Below are 6,298 nucleotides of genomic sequence, written 5' to 3' on the forward strand. Positions count from 1 at the left end.
TTTTAGTTGTTTTATGCATTTTCTTGGCTTAAAGTAACCAAAAATGGTTAAATGAAGAACAAAGTAATGAACCATCCAAACAATATGATTTTGATGCAAACCATGAGTTTTAGTTGTATTACTTAATCATGAATGAAAGATTTCTCATTTTTGCAGACTTGATGCAATTGTTTGGATGTTCAGGAAGAGAGCTAAGCAGAAGCACAAATCAATAAAAGCTTGAATATCACTGTGAGTTTAATTCCAGTTAAAGCTAAACTGGAGTTAAACCCAAAATCATAAGATAAGAAATGCTGGATGAAGTTTAACCTCCAGTTTGACCTCAAACTGGAGTTAAAGCCAGAAGAAAACTCCTTAAGGAGCATTCCACGTTTAAACCTCAGTTTGACCTCAAATGGAGGTTAAACGCAGAATGAGTATGCCACCCAGGGAGGAGTTCCACGTTTAACCTCCAGTTTGACCTCAAACTGGAGGTTAAACGCCAGAACCAGGAAGAGTACCAGGGGCCATTCCACGTTTAAGCTCCAGTTTGACTCAAACTGGAGCTTAACGTGTTCGATAGTTTTTTTTCACTCCAGGGTTGCTCTCTCCATCTCCACGTTTAACCTCCAGTTTGACCCCAAACTGGAGGTTAAACGTGTTCGACACCTCCAGGGCCACCATTCCAAGCTTCCACGTTTAACCTCCAGTTTGACCTCAAACTGGAGGTTAAACGTGTTCGACCTCCAGTATGCCTCCACCTTTTCCACGTTTAACCTCCAGTTTGACCTCAAACTGGAGGTTAAACGTGTTCGACCTCCAGGGCTGCCCTTCCTATCTCCACGTTTAAGCTTCAGTTTAACCTTAAACTGAAGCTTAACGTGTTCGACTACATGACTCTCCAGGGCTACCTTCTTCCATTTCCACGTTTAAGCTTCAGTTTAACCTTAACTGAAGCTTAAACGTGCTTCTACAAATGGCCTCACTGGAAGTGTCTGGCGTTTAAGTTGCAGTTTAAGCTTAAACTACAACTTAACGCCACTCTTGAAAAGGGTTTCTGGGCCAAAAATATTGTGATTTAGTTGTCTTTGAGCACAATTATTAACTTAAACTTCTTGGTATGAAACCAATGAATATCATGGTTTATGGGATTGGGCCTGAAGGATTGATGAGTTTGAAATCTCATTTATTGAGTCATGTGTATTATTTGATTATCACTAAGTTGGCTCAATAAATGTTACAGGATCTGGATCACAACTCATCAAGATTATGGATCATAAACCCAAGGCAAAAGGAAAGCAAGGAAGGCCTCAAAGCCCAAGAAGCACAACTGAAGCTCAATAAAGAAAGTGTATAAATAGGATAGAAGTTAAGTTGAGAGGACTTTTACTTTCACTTTTAGCCAGTTTTCCTTTCTTGTATTGAATTCAGAGTATGACTCACTAAACCCCTTTCATTGGGTTAGGGAGCTCTATTGTAATTCAATGAATCAATAATAGTTTATCTTCTTCTTCAATCTTTTCTCTTGAATTTTGTTAGAAAGCTTCTCGATCTAATTCCATTGAGTAGTTGTCTTGGGAAAGAAACTACTCATACTTGGAATCCTTCGGAGCCTTGGGAAAGGAATGGAGGATTCATGCTAGAGAAGCTTTCTCACAGTGGATTGGATTGGGGTTTGGATGGATATTGTGACATGTAATCCTACAAATTGTGGTTCATGAATTGTGTGGTATAATCAGTGATCAAGCATCATCTCTTCTTATGAACATTTAAACCAAGGGATTGGGAATTTGTTTGTTTTTAGAGAGCATGGTGAGCCAAGGAATTGGGATCAATCATATAAGATTGCCAAGCAAATTCAATGAATGCATTGGTTGAGGAAGAGATTTACATGTTTTGATTCGGAGATTTCAATATCTCCTAAACCAATGAATTCCCCATTTCTGATTTCCACTTTCTCTTTACATTCTGCAATTCAATTCTTGCAATCATCCCATTCCATTTAATTTCAGCAATTTACATTCTGCTCTTTAATTCATGCAATTTAAGATTCAGCCATTTTTTCTTGTCTTTCTTTCCGCCATTTCTTCCGCATCTCATCTCAATTTATTCCGTCACTAGACACACTTCTAATCCGAATTGCTCACTCAACCAATCCTTATGGGATTCGACCTCACTCTATTGTGAGTTTTTACTTGACGACGATAACCGGTGCACTTGCCGGAAGGAATTTTGCCGATCGTGCAATTTCCTAAATCGTAGCATAACACGTTTATGCGCATCAAGTTTATGGCGCCGTTGCCGGGGATTGGTTTTCGATTGACAATTCTCAAATTGGAAGCTAACTAGATTGAGCAATTTTCTCTTGCTTTGTTAATTCTGTTCTAGATGCTTGTTGAATTTTTAATTTCTGCACTTGGTTACATGCTTTCCTTCTTTATGCCTTTAAATTCATGCAACTAACTCACTGACTCACTAACTGTTTGAATTAATTCCTCAATTGAGCTAACCATACTCTTCCATTAACCAAGAGTATTTTACTGTTTGTGTTTGAGCTGTGTTCTTGTATGACAGGTAGGAGAGGAGAGACATCAACTCCTCCATATACCGAACCGGAAAGGACCCTTCATAGACTTAGAAGGGAAGCAAGAGGGAAGAGAGTAGTGGGAGAAGAGGAATCTGAAGGAGAATCTGAGGACAATTTTGAGGAAGCTCTAGATCTCAACATGGATAGAGAAGTTCACAACCATGAGAGAGCTGATGGAAACAATGCCATTCCTGAGAGGAGGGTTCTTAGTTCATACATAAACCCAACCTCTGGGAATTGTGGTAGTAGCATCCAGAAACCACCCATTCAGGCCAACAATTTTGAGCTCAAGCCACAGCTAATATCATTGGTGGAAAATCATTGTTCCTTTGGAGGAAGTGCTAATGAAGACCCAAACCAACATCTCACAAAATTCCTGAGAATTTGTGACACTGTGAAGTCCAATGGAGTCCAGGAAGATGCCTATAAACTGCTTTTGTTCCCATTTTCACTTAGGGACAAGCAGCTAAGTGGCTGGAATCATTCCCAAGGGGGAGTCTAACCACATGGGATGAGGTGGAAGGCAAGTTTCTGGCACGTTTCTACCCTCCACAAAAGGTCAATAGGCTTCGATCTGAGGTCCAGACTTTTAGACAACAAGATGGTGAAACTCTCTACGAGGCATGGGAGAGATTCAAGGACTTGACAAGGAAATGCCCACCAAACATGTTCCATGATTGGGTGCAATTGCACATCTTCTATGATGGCTCTCTTATGAATCAAGGAAGGCTGTAGACCATTCATCAGGAGGTTCATTGAACAAGAAAAAGACTGTGGAAGAAGCCATTGAAGTGATCGAGACAGTGGCTGAGAATGAGTACTATATGCATCAGAAAGGCACAACACTAAGGGAGTCATGGAGCTGAACCATGTTGATACAATTCTAGCCCAAAACAAGGTGTTTGCAAACAACTAGCAGAGCTTACCAGGCAATTAGAAACAAAGCAAGTGGCTGCAATACACACACAAGATCAAGAGGAAGTAGGCATTGAAGGAGGTGATTGGGATGAGGTTAACTATGTGGGAAACCAACAAAGGCAATCATATGATCCACACTCCAACACTTACAACCCAGGCTGGAGAAACCACCCAAACTTTGGGTGGGGAAACCAACAAACCCAACCACAAAACCACAAACCTTACAACCACAACCAACAAAACAATTCCACATACCAAAACTCCAACCAAAGATCATACCAAGCCACACAAAACACTTACCCCCAATCATCATATCATGGCCAAAATAATCAACATACCCAACCTAATCCGAACCAACAATTTCAAGATCAATTAAACCGGATGGAAGGAATGATGGCAACCATGAGCCAAGACATAATTGAATTGAAGAGCTTCAGGGATGATGTGAGAACTACCTTAAGAAACCATGGTGAAAAACTCAAAAGGTTGGAATCTCAAGTAGGAGAGCTATCTCAACAGGCACCCAAATCAACTGCAGTGTTCCCTAGTGACACAGAAAAGAATCCTAAGGGGGAACAAAAGAGAGTAAGATGGGAAGAGTGCAAGGCCATCACCATATTGAAGGAAGTCTCAGAAGAAGGAGGAATCAGGTCCTCACAGCATGAACCAGAAATCTTGAAAGAAGATGTGGAAGAAGTTAAGCAGGAAGGTGGAACTGAGCAAGCCAAGGATCTGCAAAAAGGCATGATGGAAGTATACCAACCAAAAGCACCATTTCCTGAGAGGTTAGGAGGAGGTGAAAAAAGGAAAACCTATTCAAGGTTTCTAGAGACATTTAATTCTCTGCATGTCAATATTCCCTTTCTTGAGATTCTTCATCAAATGCCCACACACATCAAGTATTTAAAGGAATTGTTAAGCAAGAAAAGAGTTTTGAAGGGAGGACAAACGGTAACAATGAACAAAGAATGCAGTGCTCTCATCAAGAAGGACACACTCTCTAAGAAAACGGACCCAGGAAGTTTTCATATCCCTTGCATCATAGGGGAAACAAAAATTGACAGAGGATTCTGTGATCTAGGAGCTAGCATAAATGTGATGCCTCTAACTCTTATGAAGAGGCTACAACTGAACGAGGTGAGATCCACTGATGTAATCATACAACTGGCTGACAAAACTCAGAAGCAAGCTGAAGGGGTAGTTGAAAATGTGCTGGTGAAAGTGGGAGATTATTATTTCCCCACAGACTTTGTCATTGTGGACATGGAGGAAAGCTATTTACACCCTATCATTCTGGGCAGACCATTTCTAGCCACTACTAGAGCACTCATAGATGTAGAACAAGGAGAGCTAATTCTGAGAATACATGATGAACAGCTCATTTTCAAAGTCTTCAAACCTGCATCTGAGCCTGAACCAGAATCTGAAAAGCCTAAAGATGATAGTAGCCATCCGTGTTTGGAGGAAAGTAATCCAGCAGCTGAGACTCTAAAACAGTCATTGGAAGGCAAACAAGAGTTGCAAGAGTTAGAGCCACAAGAATCAGTGGAAACAGATCAGAAGGATCCTCCTGACATAAAGGTCAATGAAGAAATCCTCAAGAGAAAGGGAAGAGTGATAGGGAGATTGCCAAGAGGATGGAGAAACAAGAAAATTCCCACTGAAGGTTTTTCTCCGGGAGATAAAGTGGTCTCAAGTCATTATCTGCCAATCCCACCTGGCCTCAAGACCATTCCTTCCCAGCTCCCTCAAGTGTTCACAATCAAGAAAGTTCTTTCTATGGAACATTTAGAGGTCATGAATGAATCAAGAGGGGACGTTTTCATAGTGAGAGGAGAGGACGTCAAGCACTACAATCCACCCTAGCAAGGGACAACCGTCAAGCTAGTGACGTTAAAGAAGCGCTTCATGGGAGGCAACCCATGTTTTTAGTATCCTTAATCTTTAGTGCTTTGCTTTACATCTAATAAAGTATGGTTTCTTATGCATGAACTTGAATCCTCAGGACAACTATTGATTAAGTGCACTAAACCGTGCATGTAAATTACAATTGGTCTCTAAGTTTGGTGTGCCTGATGGCACTCCCAAATCTTACTCAAATTGAATTCCATCTTTCATTCAAGGTGCACAACCAAACATTAAGTTTGGTGTTCTTTTTGAACACAGTTTATGAAAAGCAAGAAGTTCCTCTGGATTTCAAAATTCATGACAAGTATACCATTCATATGTTTTAATGCTTTAGTTTCAATTACTTAGGGTAGTCACTTTGTTTAGAATCAAAGAGCCAAGGTGACTATGATTTATTAGAAATATGCACACTCATTAAGGACAACCAATATGGATGTCATGTCATCAGGAGACTTAACCAAAAACTAAGTTTGGTGTCCAAATAATAAGTGTGCATACATGTAGAAGTCACGGCTATAAGCTCATAAAGACAAGCATTGATTTACATGTGCAAATACTATTCATAATTCACATGGACCGAAAAATGATAGCAAATTTGTTTGTTTGTGCAGGTACAAAAGAAAAGACAAAAATGGAGGAAAAAGACAAAGGGAGGTACGTGCTTAGTCAAAAAGAAAATTCATAAAGCTTTGAAACTAACACATGGGAAAAGGAAGTTCTGCAAGAAAAGAAAGCTACATGTACAACCTAATGCATCCAGAATACTTCCAAGAAAATGAAAAGCCAATCGTCCTTATCTACAATTCATATATTTACCATCAAGCCACCCTTCACAAACCACCCTAGCCGTTCATTTTTCACTCATGGGCACTATAAAGAACCACTTGGGGAACGAGTCCCACACCA

The 6,298-nt window shown here is 40.2% G+C and overlaps 1 non-coding gene across 1 annotated transcript; it reads right to left on the reverse strand.

Annotated features, from left to right (window-relative positions):
* Window positions 1-3,130: 3,130 nt before the first annotated feature.
* On the reverse strand, window positions 3,131-3,234 carry LOC112739789 (small nucleolar RNA R71). Its single transcript, XR_003170728.1, has one exon. It is a non-coding gene; the product is annotated as a small nucleolar RNA R71 (small nucleolar RNA).
* Between the last annotated feature and the right edge of the window lie 3,064 nt (window positions 3,235-6,298).

The sequence above is a fragment of the Arachis hypogaea genome, chromosome 13 (assembly GCF_003086295.3).
Source record: "Arachis hypogaea cultivar Tifrunner chromosome 13, arahy.Tifrunner.gnm2.J5K5, whole genome shotgun sequence".
NCBI classification, from domain to species: Eukaryota; Viridiplantae; Streptophyta; class Magnoliopsida; order Fabales; family Fabaceae; genus Arachis; species Arachis hypogaea.